Source organism: Protopterus annectens, chromosome 1.part1 (genome assembly GCF_019279795.1).
Source record: "Protopterus annectens isolate FY-2018-M chromosome 1.part1, PAN1.0, whole genome shotgun sequence".
Lineage (NCBI taxonomy): Eukaryota > Metazoa > Chordata > Ceratodontiformes > Protopteridae > Protopterus > Protopterus annectens.
In genome coordinates this window covers 278,109,134-278,128,234 of record NC_056726.1, presented here as the reverse complement: position 1 = coordinate 278,128,234, position 19,101 = coordinate 278,109,134, and the positions used below count along the sequence as shown (strand labels likewise).

General features: G+C 38.9%; 1 protein-coding gene across 2 annotated transcripts in view; it reads right to left on the bottom strand.

Annotated features, from left to right (window-relative positions):
* LOC122804542 (gap junction alpha-1 protein-like) overlaps window positions 1-13,097 on the bottom strand; it is a 55,963-nt gene extending 42,866 nt beyond the window's left edge. Inside the window, exon 1 of one of the 2 annotated variants that reach the window (XM_044074475.1) lies at window positions 12,759-13,097. The gene's annotated coding sequence lies outside the window, so the exon portion shown is untranslated. Of the gene's footprint in view, window positions 1-12,508; window positions 12,706-12,758 lie in introns of those variants that run through there. The other variant, XM_044074484.1, reaches the window with a different exon arrangement.
* Between the last annotated feature and the right edge of the window lie 6,004 nt (window positions 13,098-19,101).

The window sequence follows — 19,101 nt, the reverse complement described above, 5'->3', positions numbered from 1 at the left end:
ATGCTTCCAGTGAGTTTCTGTGGATGCCTCAATATATGTATCTAAAAGGGAGTAAAATTCAGTGGAGTAGACAGTATTATCTGTTACAAAATTTGCTGGACAGCTATGCCATTTTGGTTATGAATAAGAAGTAAACAGCAAGTGACTGGTTTTGGAATAATTCACAATTGTAAAAGAATTATTATGAGCCAAATGGTAGGTTTTCTGGGATAAGAGCAAGATGGTCAGATATGACTTAGAAGGGGACAAAAAGTGGGGTAGAGCAAACTGCAAGATAGCTAAATATACTGTAAAAGTAAAAAAAATCAAAAAACAAAAGAAACAACCAAGGTCCAGACATCCTGTTCCTTATTCAACAAGGCTTTCAAGTCAATACGACTCTTCCTCAGTATCAATTAAAACAACTCAATTAACATACAGTTATATAGTGTATGCCAGCCAATCACATACAAATAATGAGTCACATGGCATAAAAAACATACTATATACTATAAACATTTAAAGTATTTCATACTAAATACATTCCAAACTTAAAATTATTCATATATATATATATATATATATATATATATATATATATTTACATATAAAAATATTTCAAATCATATGAGCATGTCTTTCCTTAAGCAAAGGTTTTATACTATTCATACTATTAAGCCCAGGAGGGTGGTCTGCTCTGAAGTAATTCATCCATTTATATTCCTCAACTTCAGTCTTATTAATAAGATCATCACCTCTTCTATCTAACGCAATCCTCTCTAATACCCTGAACTTAAAACGATGATGATTTCCATTAAGTGGGGTAATGCAATTGTGAGAACCATTGCTGAAGACAAGATGTAGAAGATGGTGGTCAGGGGAACAATTTGATCAGGTGTGCTGGTATTCACAAAATCCAGAAATTTCTGGTTATATTTGTTGTTGGTAGTAAATGTTTGCAAGTCTGCATGAGTAGCTAAAAGTCACCCATATGAAAGGTACGTAATATGATGGTTAACTTTACTAACTGGCTAAGGTAATCTTCATGCTGTAAAGGGCTACAGTCAGGATTCTATGATAGTCTATAATGTTAAATTGAATAAAGCATTATGCCTATCCTGACATCTTATACAGGATAGGTGTAATGCTTTATTCAAGCACTTGCTCGATTTCTCTGCACACAGTTTTGTTTTTATGGTTCTACAATTACAGAGTACAGGCTTGAGAGGTTGAGATTTGTGCAATCACACTGAAATGAAAGAAATTAAGTGGATTGCTGAGTTAAGGGCAGACACTTATCCAGGATTGCATGATGTTATATCATTGAAACCTATCCTAAAGGGGCATATACCCCATCCCCAATTTTGATTAGCTACAGCTGATCTTCTTTGATTTTGGATTGGTTACATTTGTTTTTTAATCCTATAGAGTCTTTGGTGTGTAGATGTGATGAAGGGCAGTGGCCTGAAAGTACTAATCTCTTTTATGAAGTTCATTAAAGTTCTTATTTATTTTTTAGCCTTGGTGGTCCGATTTGGTTTTCTGTTGTCTTGGAAGTTTTTTTTATAAGTTTGGAACTTTAGTGCTCATTGGCTTTCTCTTGGTTCTTACTACTAAACATCTTATATAAGTTGTGATCATTCCAGTTCTGAGTACTCCAAAAGCCTTATGCAGTACATATTGTACTCAGATCAAGTGCTGAAAATGATCATAATTCTCTGTGTTATAGCTACAGTGTTATATATAAACTTCACTGTAAGTAATTGAACCTAACCCAGCCACACTGAACTGCACTGGCAACCAATTAACAGCTTTGAAAGCTGTAACACACGTGGCACAGTCACATAAATAGTGGCAGAAGCAAAGTGCACTTCTAAATTAACTTACACCAAATGCTGTTAAGACACTTCATGCTGCCACACTTTTTCATTTAGAATATACCCAGACAGTTAAAAATCCATGTATTACAAACAATTATGATCTGATCTCTTAACATAACCATTTGTAACATGTTCTTGAAACGGATTGATGAAATTTGCCCCTTAGGCTTTTCCCTTTCTTGAAACACATCTTGTATTATAAACATTCACCTAATCATAATTTTCTGTGCTAATGTAATATATGCTTGTTGCCATAGTAGAGAATAATTCATTTAAAGATACAGTCCCACTTCTTTTCAGCAGTTTGTGTTACATACAGGAAGAAAAGGTGTCAGAGTCTGCATAAACTACTGTTAATTTCTAACAAAGGATAGAAAAGTTTATAGCACAGAAATGTGTTGTATTTATTTGTATCATTCATCGCATTCATATAAAACTATCGCTAAAAACTGTTATCACATCATACTGCAAACTATCATGAGAATGTCAAGTTAAAGCATGTCATGCCAAGGACTGAAAATTATGGAAACGAAAAGTATGAATTTATGAGTCTTATCATGTATGTTTCTCATCACCTGTTAATACAAACTTTGGAAGGACCTGTGACCCGTTTGCTAAAAATTTGCGCTAATCAAGACTGCTGTACTCCAGTTCAGCTCTGATTTCTGCCATGCTATTCACAAGGCACCTCACCCATGCACTGACATATGGCACCTGTCAGAAAGGACTGGATCATAGCACATAAGTACTACAATCCTACATACAGGTGATGCCTGACCTGAATCAGCACTCAGAACTGGAGCTAAGTATAGCCCAGCATACACATTATTCCAAATGGCCAGGATATGGTAGGCAATCCATGTTCCTCTTGTAAATATTCCTTGTCCTCCTCTGAGTACCCAAAGTACTATGTATACCAGAAGGTGAAGCCTCCCCACTAAGAGATTGCTCACTGAAACTGCAGAGCAAATAAATTAAAAATTGCTGGTACCTGTAGCATGCCAACACACTTTCAGTGCATCTTTTTGTCCTGCCTTCTCCACCTACACATACACACTCGCACAGACACTCGCACATACACACACACACACACACACACACACACACACACACACACACGCACACACACGCACACACACGTGCACACACACACACACACACATACACACACACACACCACATACAAACACACACACTTCAGTAACTTTGATACATTGATCCATTGTAACAAAAAAAAAAAAACAGTTTTCCAACACTTAGAAAACAGCAAAAAAAATCTATGGATGTTCCAGCACAAAAAAATTAAGTTCAGAAGCATTGCTTCCACCTGTGTCCCTTAAATATCATTGTATCACTTCTCCCTAAACAGCAAGCATCAGATGTAGTCATGATATCACTGTTTATTAACAATATGTTTTTGAAATGCCTCAGAATCTAAACAACTGTACTGCACTGTGGACAGAGGGACTTACTGTTGGCAGATGATCAGATTTGCCTAACTAAAACCAGAAATGCTCTGATAGAAATATTGGCTTATTGCCAAGACATAGGCTGTGTGACAAGAGTTAAATTAGAACCATATTTTCTATGGGTCTGTTAAAAGCATTTCAAATCAATGTATTGTAGTTAAGCTACTCAATGCCAGAAGTCTAAACCTCAAAATGCACGCACTCGAGGCACTCCACAGTATGGAGAAAATCGATACATGTGCAGTAACAGAAACCTGGTTTAAGGCTCCAGAGAGCACCCCAGAACTACCAGGCTACAACTCATACCATACATTTCGGCCACAAAATCTGGACTGAAATACAAAAGGCAGGGGAGTATCCATATTCATCAAGGATACCCACACCTCCAGGTTAGTGGCACAGCACGATGCTTCAGAGATCATCCACATGCAACTAACAACAGGCAAAACTGCTATTCAAACTATAGCTTCCTACAGATCACCCACCATGTCCCAGGACCCCTACTGCGCATTCCTGGAAACACTGGAAAACATAAAGGTCCTACCAAACACCCTGATATTGGGTGATTTCAATTACCCAAACATCAACTGGGAGAACTACTCAAGTACAAACTCCCTTGCCCAACATTTCCTAGAATTTATAAACTCAAATGCCCTGGATCAACTGGTCAACACCCCCACAAGAGGTGACAACATATTGGACCTGGTCATCACCAACATGGGACGACCGGTGTTCCACACCGGAGGTCAACCCCTCGCTGGTTAGATCTGACCATAAACTAACCACTCTGGATATCCACATTCTGCCACCACCCCCGGTCAAAGAATCCACCATGAAAAACTTTTCAAAAGCAAACTTCACATTACTTAAGACCCAGGTGGGAAGTTTCAAAGCCCCCATGCTAAAGGATAACGCTATCCAAGCTGCAAAATCCTTTACTAATGCACTCTATGTGCACGTACAAGAATGCATGTATCATGCTATCCCAAAAAAAACAAGACTCACTCCTCCAAGAAAAGGAAACCAGTCTGGTGTACCCCTGCCATAAACAAGCTATACAACAGAAGGAGGAAAGTAGTACAGAAAAGAGTAAAATCCCAAGAAGGGAAGACAGCCCTGATCAGTATCAGCAAGAAACTACAATATAAAATCATCCAAGGCGAGCTTTGAAAGAAAAATTGCCATGGAATCCAAAGATAACCTCAAGGCATTCTTTAGCTATGTCAGGAATCTAAGTGGCAATTCTCAGATCTGCTCAGAGTTAGTGCAGAATGGCACAAAATACACTGGACCAACCGATATAGCCAACATCTTGGCAGACAGGTTCAGTGCAAACTTCACCCCCCTTTCACCCCCAAAAGGGCCCATAACTATACCAGAATAATGTAGTGCCCCTGAAATCACAGACACTCAGGTTAAAACAGCCCTCTCCAAAGCCAAAAACACAGCATCAATGAGACCGGACGGTGTTCCAGGCTGCGTCCTACACGAGCTCAAAGATGAACTAACCCCTCACCTAAACACACTGTTTAAACTCAGCCTCTCCACAGGGTACATGCCCACAGAGTGGCGCACAGCAATGGTTATTCCACTCCACAAAGGTGGAGCCACAGCAGACCCTAGGAACTATCACCCTATAAGCCTGACTAGCTTGGTCTGCAAAGCTATGGTGTGCATCATCATGGATCTCATTAACAGAGACATTGGAAACCTCCAAACGCTGGACCCTACCCAGTTCGGTATTGTTAAGGGCAGATCATGCCTCCTAAACCTGGTGGACTTCTTTGAGACAGTTACCAAGGCTATAGACGAGGGAAAGGTGATCCACACAGCTTACCTAGACCTCGCAAAGGCCTTCAACACCATTCCCCACTCACATATTATAGACAAGCTCACCAGCCTGAACATAAACCCCTACATCACGAGATGGTTTGCCAACTGGCTCATGGACAGAACCCACATGGTAAAAGTTGCAGGAGCTAGGTCTGACTCTAAACCGGTTAAAAGTGGCATTCCCCAGGGCTCAGTCTTAGGACCCCTCCTGTTCGGCATATACTTCTCAGAGGTACAGGCAAGCACAGGAGGACTATGGCTGACCAAGTTCACAGACAACTGCAAATTAGGCGCTATAATTGACTCTCCGGCTGACACAGACATCCTCCAAAAGGGTCTCACTGAGACAGATACCTGGTGTCAAAACCATGGCCTCAAGGTAAATGCTAAAAAGTGCATAGTCATCCCCTTTGGAAAAAACAAAGTACCCACAAACTACCACATAGGTGGTAGCCCCCTAAATACGGAAGACGTACTAAGGGATCTGGGGACCCAAGTAGATAGTAACCTCTCTTTTGATAATCACATTGCCAAAGTGGTTAGAAAATCCTTCTATGTGGCCCACCTAATCACAAAAGGGTTTGCATCCAGATTGAAAGAGGTCATTGGGCCCCTCTATGCATCAGTCATCAGACCCATCATAGAGTACAATGCCCCATTTGGGATGTACCTTACAAGACACCTGCAACAAATGGAAAGACCACAGAAGTACCTCACCAAGAGGATCACTGGCCTCAAGCAGATGCCCTATGCAGCTCAACTGAAGAAACTCCAGCTGTACTCGCTGCATGCCGCCTACTCAGAGGTGCTCTCTGCCTGACATACAAGGCCATATCCAAACCATAATTGATGGACATGCTCCACCTAAAGAAAACCATATTCCCTCGAGCCACACGCTCCAGGGATCTAAACCTCACCACAGCAATAAACAGACATGCTGGAGGGATAGATTCCTGCCCCAGAGACTTCCCATGCACAGGAACAGGATTCCAATCTACATTAGGCAGAGCTCCTCGCTAACCCTCTTCAAGAGAATCCTTGATGAGTGGATGGGAAACAGAAAGTTTACTCCCGGGATCACTTTAATGACTCTGCTGGACAGAGGCACAGGGAACTAATATAAGGGGTGGCGGCGAAAGCCAACACATTCCGGCTAGGCTTATAAATGCCTTTGGGCAGGTAGCCTAGTACCTACCTATGAACCTATGAACCTAAGCAAACAACACACAAAAAAGAAAGAAAATTTACAAAAAAAAAAAATTTGTGAAAGTATCTAGAAAAGGAGCGGGTGTAAAGTTCAAACAAGTTCAAACTTTAAAAAGACTGCAGATCTGGTTTGTGGAAAGTGATACAGGATCACATTTTAAAAGCAACTAGACCAGTGAATTATAAATTTGATTTTCAAATAAATTCCAGTAGATACAAAGAAATGAGAAAAACTTTCTGAAAGTGAAGCCAACTGATGTAGTCCCAGCAAGAACAATTACTGTAGCGAAAACATGCATCTGTATTATTGTTGTACCATAACTGAACTGATTTTTGCTCCCTGGCATTTACTGAGTCAAAGAAAACAAGGAGGATATACACTTAAGGAAGACATTATATGATATAGGCATTACATATAAAGCACAGTTGAATGAATGACATTAGGCTATTTGGTTAAAATTGTGTATTTTGTTTATTAAAATATGCTTTTTAGTACTGTAGTCATTTCAGAAAGAAATAATCACATGATATCTCAGGATCAACTACATACTCTAATTTCAAGAGTCATAAAGCAGTATTTATGCTGCATGCATGACTGACAATTGCAAAACAGATTTTATATATAAAACAGATGCAGAAAGATCACAGTTGTTCATGCTGGATATCATCTCTTCCTGTTTCCTTCTCTACAACTGAAAGTGAGGACTTATATTAAAACATTTTATGCTACAGTCTGTGACATCTTTCTGCTTGTAGATTTGCGTTTCTGTATTATAACATCAGTCCTATGCAGAAGCATTACCATCTGTGCTCTTAAGCCAATAACAAAAGGCAAAAATGCTAAACTTTGCAGGAAGCTTCCATGGCTGAAGCTTAATAATGTTGATGAACTGTGACACAGTGGATTACAGCATATAATGTTACTTCTTATTTGGGCTGATATTGTTGGGGTCCATATTTTCTGACATGAGTTTAGAAATAGTTATCACTTGTCTTGTGAAATCTGAATAAATTAATACATTACAAAATGTTGTGAAATGAGGATAAATGCTTGCCTGTGTGTGTGTATATGTGTGTAAAACATTGGTTCTACTGCTATCTATTGAAGACAGGCAAAAAGTAAAATACTGAAATGCTCATGGAAAGGCAACCACTTGCTGATGGTTTGGACCAACAGTGACACACAGTGGCTCAAATGGTTAAGAAACAATAGAAATTCAGTTTCACAGCTCCTTGTGACTGGGTGGCCAGTCCTATTAAACACATTTTTGACTGAGAGATGTAATAAACAGATTATACCTCAAAACTGTACGTCAGCAGATCAGATCTGCTTTCTGTACCTCGTTAACAAATGTAAATTTGTTATGATCAGCTGCTTGATTAAAACATTCTTATAGAATGTAAGATTGCCTAAATATAAAATAAAAATAAAAGTGACAATGTCCAGACTCCTTTTAACATTATATTTGTCCATTGTTAAGCAATAAACATAAAATGTGAGTGTAATTAGTAAGTACACTATCAAGTAACACTACATGTTGTCCAATTGACTGGACAGTAAGGTGGTCTTGGGGATTCCATCTGGCAGAACTTCAAGCAACCCAAATCTCAAATGGGAGGTAGACACTGAACAAATTCAATGCAATAATATGTTGTACTGTACTTACCCACTAACCTGGCTCTAATTTAAGATTTGGGGAGCAATGAAACGAATGCTGCATGACTACTGACTGTCATTATTTTCAATGCATGTCTAGGTCAGTTAAGGAGTTTATCTATATGTCTAGCGATATTCCATCTATCTATTAATTACTTATTCATTAACCAGGTAAATGAGCTGTTTTACAGATTATATTACTTTGGATACTTAACCTAACACACCATGCTTATAATAGTGCTCCTGACATCACAAGAACACTTTAATAGGAACACTGTTTGTTCACTGTTTCACATAATAATAGATCAACACATACTTTGTTGATTTTACTTTTGACACTCCGTGCTAAGTGCTTCTGATTGAATGTCATCTCATGGCAATGCTTTAGACAGTTGTCCTGAACTACGTCCTCTGTTTAGTCAAACAACTAATTCATTAGTTGTCCTGAACTACATCTTCTGTTTAGTCAAACAACTAATCCATGTAGTTGTCATAAAAAAATAACTAAATAAACTGACAGTATTATTTATTTTTGAGAGGTTTTTCCCCATATTTATACCCTCCTTTTTGCAGGATCTTCTCACCCCTCCCAAAAAAAAATAATGTTACAAGCCTTAAGTTGACGCTGTCTACAGAAAATGGATAAGTTCTGCTCATTTCTTACAGGTGCTTTTTCAGAAAGATGCAGACTCTGGAGATGTGAGTTTAAAACAGTTAAAAAATGCTCAGACACAACTGACTTGAGAACATGCTACCAAAATAAGTGCTTTTGTAGGGACGTAAGCCACCTTGTACCACCACACACCCCTTACAAATGCATTCTAACTCCATGGTCACATGACAGGGGGTAAAAAGAAACTGCCTTTGTCTATAGCTTTGATCTGTTATCCGTGATAATTTTGAGAATTTGGGTTCACGAAGTTAGAACCCCATCACCAGGTCCTCAGTCACATGAAACAAACATCAGAACATGATAATGTGCTTGTGCAGTAGTAAACGACATTCTACTACTTCTTGCACATGCCCCTGCATCACGAATATCACAGTCCCCCATCCAATCCCTCAATCACTAAAGAACAGTTTTGTTACATTATGATGATGGTTTTATTATGTTTCAACCTACAATCATGCTGGTTATTAAACATTTCTGCTCTAATAAATATCTTGAGCAACTTATATTGTGCCCTGATAAAGAAAGATGTAATATAAATAAATGAACTGGTTAACTGGTTGAATACTGACAGAGCTGATGTGTCTCTGTGCAAATGAACGAATGACTACTTAAAAGTCTTAATTATACTGTTTAAGAATTACCCAATGATCCCATCAAAGTAGAATTTCTGCAAGCAGTAAACATGGTACTCTGCTGTATAATGTCCTTAAGGTAATCAAAGGTAACAGTATGACATCCATTGAATAAAATTTAGTGCATTGTTGTTATTTTACCTAATTACTTCACACAGTAGTATAGCATTTCCTGAGACTATATGTTATGTCAGGTTGCATAAGAGCACAGGGAAATAATGTGTTCATGTGTAGCTGGATTATCTGATGTAAATGATATTCCCCTGGAGGCCTAAAATTATTTACTGTTAACCACTACTGTAGCATGCATGTATTATTTTTATGACAAACTTGCTCTAGGTATCTTTTGTATACTTTGCATTACTTACTTAGGCACCCTTACTTCTGATTACTAGTGTATAATGCATAAAGGAAGAATACAGGTTAGCAGTATTTCTGTCTGCATGCATCTAAATAATTGAAACAAAGCACATGCACACAAACACATGCACACACTCACACAAGCGCACACACACACACACACACACACACACACACACACACACACACACACACACAGTTATTACTGCATCTATAATAATGCTTGAAGTGTGTGAAAATAAAATAATCATTTTAATTGCAATTTACTTTGACAGTGAAGATGTCCTTTTCCATTTCCTCAGAAATAAAAGTGCAATATGATGAATTATTTTACCCTGATGTACAGCTCCATTAATAGCCACATGGCAGTCTGAACATTGGCTGTAGGTAATTTTGTCACTGCTCATGTGACACCCCAACCCCATTAAATGCAAAATGGGGAAAAGAGGGTTGATGCTAATACTGATGTTTAAAATCAGACAACATGGTAATACACCAAGATAAATAATTTAGATGAAAAGTTAGTTGAAAGTAATAGTTACATTTGATTACATGCATAGTTGAGCACATGGCTCAAATACTGTCTGCACATTATTGATGGCAAAAAAGTATGTGTGCCAGTACTAAATATCTTCAAATATTTGTATGACATTGCACATTGCATAGAAAGTAAAGCAGACTGCAACAGCAAGTATTTATAAATTCACCTCACTCGTTGAAGACCTTTAGCTACACTGCACTATAATACAGAGAAATATGAGCCATGCAAAACACACTGGCACAGCAGACAAGCTTTAAGTGCACCATGCCTGCTGTCTGTAGTTCATTTAAGGCTGCCGGCCATGTGTCTTGTAATGATACTAAACAGTGCATTCACAGTACCCTTTCTGACAGCACTAAGTGAAATATTAATGTCTGTTGTTTTTAATGCAAATGAACTATATATAACAATGTTTAATGATTAGATTACAAATTAAAAACTTGTCTCTAAAAGACACATTATGTCTCAAGTAGCTGAGAAATGTTTCATGCAAAATGAAGATCATCCCTTGAAAAAGAAGAGAGCTGAAAGGTGCGAATGCTTACCATACTACAGTACAGATTGGCTATCTGTGACCTCAGCTAACTTATCAGAGTCTCCCAATTTGAATTAAAACTCACATTTCCGAAATAAAGGTCTTTACGGAACCAGAACACAATGTACTAATTCACAGTGTAAAAGGATTATGTGGGAGTCATTGGGTCCCCCCTGCTAGCAGTTATGATTTTCCAGAAGCCTAAAATCTTCTGTAAAGGTATAAACCAGAGCAGCAGCTTTATTTTCAAATGTTCAAGCAACCACTCCAGCAGCATTTTCAATATTTCATGGTTCAAAACTCCTTCAAGACAACACATTTTATAGGACTAGTGGCAAGAATTCACTTTTTTAGGACATCAAAAAAAACATCTTTCACCAGTGACAGCAACAACATACACCTTTCACTAGAGACAACAGCTATGTGCTTGTCAGATAAACTAGTGTTCATCCGACAAAAATTTTGTAGTATGCTTCATAGTTATGCGACAACTTAGCAGCAGGCAAAGGCAATATTCCTCACCAAAACAGAGGCCAAAAATGATTGTGCAACTACTACGGTTTTCAAATATAGTATTCAGGTGTGGAACTGATCACCTCTAACCTTTTTTATTCCTTATGTTAAGAACTGCCAAGTTCTGTTCATAAGATTACAAAGAAATGTTTATCCTGCTCTAATACAAGCAGAAAATAGTAGCAATTACTCTTAACATACCTAACCTAAGAATCTTTGTAAGAGCCAAACCCCAGAATGCTTATTTTCCTAAGGACTAAGTGTCAGACTTAAATAATTAATAGTTTTGTACAGTTATTTATTTGGAAGTTAAGTAACAGCTGGTGTGATAGGTGGTAGCGCAATTTTTAAAACCATAAGTGGCATTTAAACGCACAAAATAATATATAACCTCTGTTAGTTAAAAATGCCCCAGGTTATGTTATTAAATTAGCCCTAGACTGTTCATAATAGGCGTCTCCCAGTACAACAGCACTGTAACACTTTTCTACACGATTCTTATTCTAACTGCATGCCTTGTTTACTGTAGGCCTGAATGAAGTTATGTGTTAATCTTAAAATCATAACGTCAGACACCGTCTCCGTAATAGCAGGTACCACATAATCATCACACTAGGGCCTTTGATGTGAGGTACTGGTAACCAGGTCCTCTTAGCTTAGTTTAACACGTTGCTGCAGGCAATGTGAGGAGAAAATTGAAATAACAGCTGTTCGATCGGGGCAGCAGCGATTTAAACACATCTTTGTGATGGAACCTTTATTCGATGTGTACTTTGTATAAACGTCTAAAGACCTCAGTAAATGTCTGCTAAAGAAATTCAGTTTAATAAAGCTCTGTCTCCCAGCCAGCTGGCGGCCACCTTGCTGGAATTCAAGAGCTCACTGCTTTTTGCAGAACTGAGCTGGAGTTAATTGCATCATATGCACTGACCAGCGGAGTACCCTGATCCACAAATCACCCCATGCGAGTTAGACTTACCACCTTCTGTGAAATTCCAAATGCAATAATTCTAGATGAAATATATGTTTTCAGGGGAAAGTGATGCGGTACTTAGACCAAAATTAAGTGAGACACTGATACCAGTGTGGTCTTACCAGCAGCCAAGGCTGCACATGGAGACCACATAGTAAGTAAAATATTCCATTCCAGTGGCATGACACCATCTGTTGAGACTGCTGCTGAGTGTCAAAGCCTCTGCTTGAAACTGTTAAGACTTTTGTAGTACATACCTTATTGTTAAAATAAGTTTTTTCCCGGATAAAACCGTTAGCACGGTTTCCCTACGCTGAGCAGGAGCAGCCATACGAGATGTTTAAGTCAGGGCGCCCTGCCTGTAAGAGAAAACTGAGGACGAAGCTGGTCTTGCCGAAACAGACACTTGTGGCAAGCCAAACGAAATCCATTTCCTTCCTTCTCAGAAAAAATGGTACCTCCAAACTAGAGTAAAATGAAGCTATGAGTTTTAAAGTGTTCACTTACTTGAATTCTAACTGCGGCAGAAAACAATAGTTGCAGAACAAAACAAAACAAAAAAGAGTGACTTCTCCAGAGCCTTGGTCCTTTTAAAGTTCACTTGTAAAGCGAGCAGATCTGACCCAACTTTTTTCTCTCTCTCTTACTTCACGAAGGAGCTTTTAAAAGTTTGGACTCCTGACGTGTCCCATGAAAACCTAAACTTTACGCCTACTTCCGACTGGTAGTTGGGATTTAGTATAGATTGTATCCGCTGAAGAAGGAGTTTGGGAAAACCATTCTTCTTGTAAGCATTACACTTCGAAAACAGTTATAAGTACAACTGGCTCCAATATGTGATTTCTGTTATAGTTAGCAATGGAAGTTAATGTTATGAATTGCAGTGTGAACACAGTGACTGGCATTCCAGAGCACCATCAAAACAGGAGTAGTAATAAAAAGGGCACTCAGTATTGCATAGAGCAGACAATAAGCCGGTTTAGTCCTTTACAAGTTCATTGCTGTCGATGCCAGTAAGTTGCACCCCTGAGTTAGAACGGTTAGGGTCATCTTACCTGCTTCGACACTAATGCTTCCAGAGTACCTTGGATCATTTGGGATATTAAATAGAAAATATTTAAGGAACACTGTCTCGTGACTTTGAGACTGACTTGTTGCTTCCAGCTGTTTCCTTCATTTGAGACCTGACAAACCTTCTTTGTTCTGTATACAAACAACAAGGTTTGTATTGTACTGAACACTTTTTACGTGTATTAAACCAGAACGTTCTAGATGCAGTAACATGATTAAATAACATTTCATAACATGACGTGGAGAAATATTATAATCTACAGAATAAATTATACCCCCTCACATCTGGTCCTGGAGACGTCAATGTTATTGTTTTTAAATACAATAACACTGGAAAACGGTAGAGTACATATTTCAAACATTTTCAGATTCAGTAGGTTGGTGTAACTAACATAGTTAATACATTTTCTTAATAAAAGTGCTATTAATGTACGACTTTGTATTCAAAGTGACCACTTTTCAAATAAAAATGGGTTTTCTCAAGTGAACGACTTAAAATAGTTTTTGACGGCGGACAAGTCAGCGCTTAGTTATCAGCACCTGCTATTTCTAATGTGTATAATGCGAAACACAGGCATTATGAATGTATTTTTACATGCATTATGAAGGTATTTTAAAGGTCCCAACTTCTCTGACTTTCAGTCACTGTTCAGTCCCGTGTGTTAACACGTTCATTTATATTTGGGTCATTTCTGAAGAGGTGCAGTTTTGGCTTTCCTTTTTAAGTTGAGAGAATAATTGTATTCCTTCTCTGGCTGGACTCATACGACGACCTAATGAGGAAATTCATTTCCTTTCACAGATTTCCATGTATGCAAGTGGGTTGGGGGCGACAAACAAACTAAAGAAGCTGTATTTCAGTACACCCCCAGTGTGGCATGATACACAAAGGTGTAGACACTATCCAGGCATACTCACTCATTGTACTCAACTGAGTTAGGGTTGCCACCTTTCCAAATGCCCAAAGTGGGACATTTGTGCTACAAACATCAGATTTTGCAGGGCAACACATACCCACGGCCAGTACAAAGGTCAGAACTTCAGTTTTTTGCCTGAATAAAAGTTTATTCTTGTAGCATTTTAGTTCCTTATTCTGTTTCTTATAACATTTAGGTGTTTCAGATACAGAATAACTGTTTTATGCAACTATTACATAAAATATAGAAAATAATTTTGTCCTAAAATCTCAGGACATTTGCCATTTTTTCACATTTTTGCAGGACACAACTGCCCAAAGAAGGACTGTCCCTCACAAAGTGGGACAGGTGGTAACCCTAAACTGAGTACAGTGTTTAACTGAATTTCTCTCAGAAACATTGTGAGTTAAAAAGACCAGTATATTTGTACATATCCCCAAATAAAAGTCTGCCACATATCTATATATATATAACTTAAGAGCAAGAAATAGTAATCTGAAAATAACCTTTCCAATACTTGTAGGGGAAAACAGCTGTGAATTATGTACATATTTATTAAGCACATGGTTGGGGGGCAACAGCTAGAGAAAGGTCTACATTTTACCCCTAACAAAAACAATAATACAAAAAATGCATGTTCAGATGGTAATGACAACTACTGGCCCACACACCAAATATGAATATAGCTGGGGGGTAGTTTTACTGGTCTGAATGCACCAGACTTTAAACAAATAAAAAATAAGAAGTTATGGGCATTCAGAAGTTGTGTTGCCGAAACACTAGAATGTCCTCAATGGGTGATTTGTATTCCACTTCAGGAAGTTCAAGGTATAACACAGTGAAGCCACTAGCTTGGCTAGGTCTTTCTAGTTATTTTCTACTGAAGGGCTTGTCTGTGTAAACATGTATCTGTGTGTGTGTTTGGGTTTGTGTACACCTCTCTCTTCTGCTGTCTTCCAAGATGAGTATAAAATACAAACAACACTGTGATTGTGATATTATAGATTAATTAATCTAGCCTTGAGCAGCATTCTATCCTCACCTAGGATGATACCCCAATATAAACAAAAAATGATTGTCTTCAACAAATGGCTTAGTTTCTGGTGTCATTCTAAGAGGATCCAGTTTCTGTCAGCCTGAGATGACATGGTTGATAGACCACGATGCTTAGTCAGAGATGTTCTTCACCTGTCACCTCTAGACTTTTGGTTACTGGCTAAGGCACTTGTCTCCCCCATAGTGCCTTTTGTAGGCAAGGTCTCAAGAACAAAATTTCTAACGTGAAAATATCACTCACAAAAAATAAAAGGTCATGCTACTAAATGCTAGGAATTTAAATCAGAAACTGTACTCTGTGGAATCACTCCTCTCTCTGGAAGATGTTGATGTCTGTGCAGTCACAGAAACTTGGTTCAGGGCTGTAGAGAGTACTCCAGCCTTGCAAGGTTACAATACTTTCCACACTTTCAGGCTGTAAAATCAACATGTGGGAACCAAAGGCAGAGCTAGACTGGTTAGACAGGAAAACTCGATGGAGTTACTCCAAGTTCAACTAACTGTGGGTAAGACCCTCCTTCAAGTAATTGTTAGTTATAGGCCCTCTTCAATGAACCATGACACCCACTCTGCCTATTTGGGCCTACTTGAGTCAATCAAATTGCAAGCAGACACTCTAGTCATGTGCGATTCTAACTATCCCTCCATTGACTGTGAAACTTATACGAGTGCTAACATGCTCGCACAAAGGTTCCTGGATTTTGTTAGCACTAATGCACTGGAACAGATAGTATGCAACCCCACAAGGGGCTCAAATATTCTCAAACTGGTCTTTACCAACATGGGTGACCATTGCACCACCACAAGTATAGGACCCTCACCCAGTTAAATCTAATCACAAATCAGACACATTTGAAGTAGCTATAACACCTGAACCCACCTTATATGAAATCAGGCTAAAAAATTTACAAAAACTAATTATACCCTTCTAAGGAATGGCATAAATAATTTCCAAGCTCCTGTTCCCACAGATGGGATTGACAACTATACTAAGGTATACACAAATGCCCTCTATAATCACTTATACAAATGTACTATTGACACTGCTATACCTGATAGGATCAAAACAAGATCCTGAAGAAAAAACAAACTTCTCTGGTGGACGTCTAGCATTAATAAGTTATACAAGAGGAAGAAATTGCTGTCTAAGAATAAAAAAGAGAGGTGTCAGCACTCAAAGAACACCCTCCTCTGCTTGAACAAACAAATAAGACAACTTGTAAAATCCTCTAAGGGCAGATTTGAAATAATTTAGCAACCATAGCTAAGGATAACCATGAGGCATTCTTCAGCTATATCCGTAACCTAAAAGGTAGGACCCAGACGTGTGCTGAACTAGCTGTGGATGACATCACACACACTGATCCTGTGAAAATAGCTAACCTATTAGCTGACAGGTTTAATGAAAGTTTCAACCCCCTGTCCCCTCCAAACATTACAGAAAGCATTCCCTTTACATCTTCCCCATCTTGTATCTCCAAAGAACAAGTCATTAATGCTCTCTCCAAGGCCAAATACGCAGCCTCCATAAGACCGGATGGCATCCCAGGTTGCATTTTAAATGGTCTAAAACATGTGTTAGCAACTCCATTAGGTACTCTATTCAGCCACAGCCTGAGTACTGGTTTTGTCCCTGCTGAATGGAAAACAGCAGCCATCATCCCCCTTCATACAGGGCTACAGCAACAGACCCTGGGAACTACAGACCCATAAGCTTAACCAGCCTTATCTGTAAAGCCATGGAATGCATCATCATGGACCTTATAACTAAGGATATAGGTGATCTCCAAACCCTTAATCCGACACAGTTTGGTTTTGTCAAAGGCAAGTCATGCCTGTTAAACCTGGTGGACTTCTTTGAAAATGTAACCAGAGCCATAGACAAAAGCAAATCTGTGCATACAGCCTACCTTGACTTAGCCAAGGCTTTCAACACAATCCTACATTCAGGCATCATTGATAAACTTCCAGTTGAATATCAACCCTTATGTTGCCAGGTGGGTTGCTAACTGGCTCACCGGCGGATCACACTCAGTCAGAGTTAGGGATTCTACCTCAACCAGCAGACCTATCACCAGTGGCGTTCTACAGGGGTCAGTGCTGGGCCCCCTGTTGTTTGGAATATACTTCTCAGAAGTTCAGGCCCAAATAGAGGGTCTGTGACTAACTAAGTTTGCTAACAACTGCAAATTAGGTGCAATCACTGAATCCCCAAACAATGTCAATACACTTCAAAAGGGACTTACACAAGCCAGTAATTAGTGCCAACGCCATGGACTCGAATGCAATGCCAAAAAATGCATCATCATCCCCTTCTGTAAAAACGATATCCCTGCAGACTATCATATAAATAATAATACCCTGAGTAACAACTCAGTAGTGAGAGACCTGGGAACGCAAGTGGACTGCAGCCTAAACTTTGACCACCATATGTCTACTGTGGAAAGAAAAGCACTCTGCATCACACACCTCATTAGCAAAGGCATTGCCTCAAGAGTGAAAGAGGTCATAACTCCCTGTACTCAACCCTCATCAGGCCAATAACTGAATGCAATGCGCCCTTTGGTATGTACCTTACTAGGCACCTGAAGCAACTTGAGAGACCTCAGAGATTTCCAACCAAGAAAATTTAGGGTCTCGAGCACGTCATACATTGGCAGACTGTAGTCACTGTCACTGTACACAGTAGCATACAGACTAGTTAAAGGAGACTTGTGCCTGGTCTACAGAGCAATCTCAGATCTAAACCTAATGGAAATGCTGCACACCCACAAGTCAGATGGGACAAGGGTCATCCATTCCAGAGACCTTAACCTGTCTTGCAACATAAATAAGACCTGCTGGAGAGCCATATATGTCTCTCAGAGGTTGCCAGTCTTCTGGAATAGGCTACCAATTCACATCAAACAGCGCCCCTCTATTACCCTGTTTAGGCGTAGCCTGGATGACTTGGTGGGAAACTATAAATTCCTGCTGGGGATTTCACCTATGACCCTCCTAGATATGGGCAGTTGCTGCTAACTAAGATCTCGAGTTTTGGAAAGATCCTTTATATTGGGTTTCTCTAGTATTATATTGGCTACACTCGGCTAGGCTTATAAAGACCGTCGAGTCGATAGCCCAGTATCCACCTATGAACTTATAATAATAGCAACAGGTAAGGATTGCAACTTGGGATTATATCGAACATTGTGAAGCAATTATACAGGTAGATGACATTTAAAACGAAAATCCATGAGCAATTGTATTCACACACATACATTATTAAGCACTGAAAAAGAAATACTCAAGTATAGATTGTTGCAGTGTATCGGTTGCTTCCCACACCACACCACCCCCTGTCAAAAGAAAATAAACAAAATTCAGATGCTGGGACATCATAACATGGGTTCTGTTTCATCTGATTCAAATAGCTGAACAGTCACTTAAAAATATGCTGTTTTGAATACAGGAGGTGTTTTATCAATACATTTTCCAAATCAGGATGGTAGTAGCTCTTCTCCTGTGTGCCCTGCTGAGAAAGAAGAAAGTTGTTTTTATCAGCCTCTATGGTAACAAGGTTATGAAGAAAATTATGTGACTGTGACAAAGGGGATTCTGCCAGTACAGCTATCTGGAATGTTTTAAATAATTATATGTCATTTGCGAATATCAACATGATTTATACAGGATGCTTGTGTTACAATTGTATTAGAACTGTATGTCATGTGTATATCAAGCTGGTCTGTACAGACGTGTGTTAGAAAGGTATTTTATAAAGTGTTTTGTGCTTAAAATGTAACCACAGTGTGCACTACTGGAAGAGA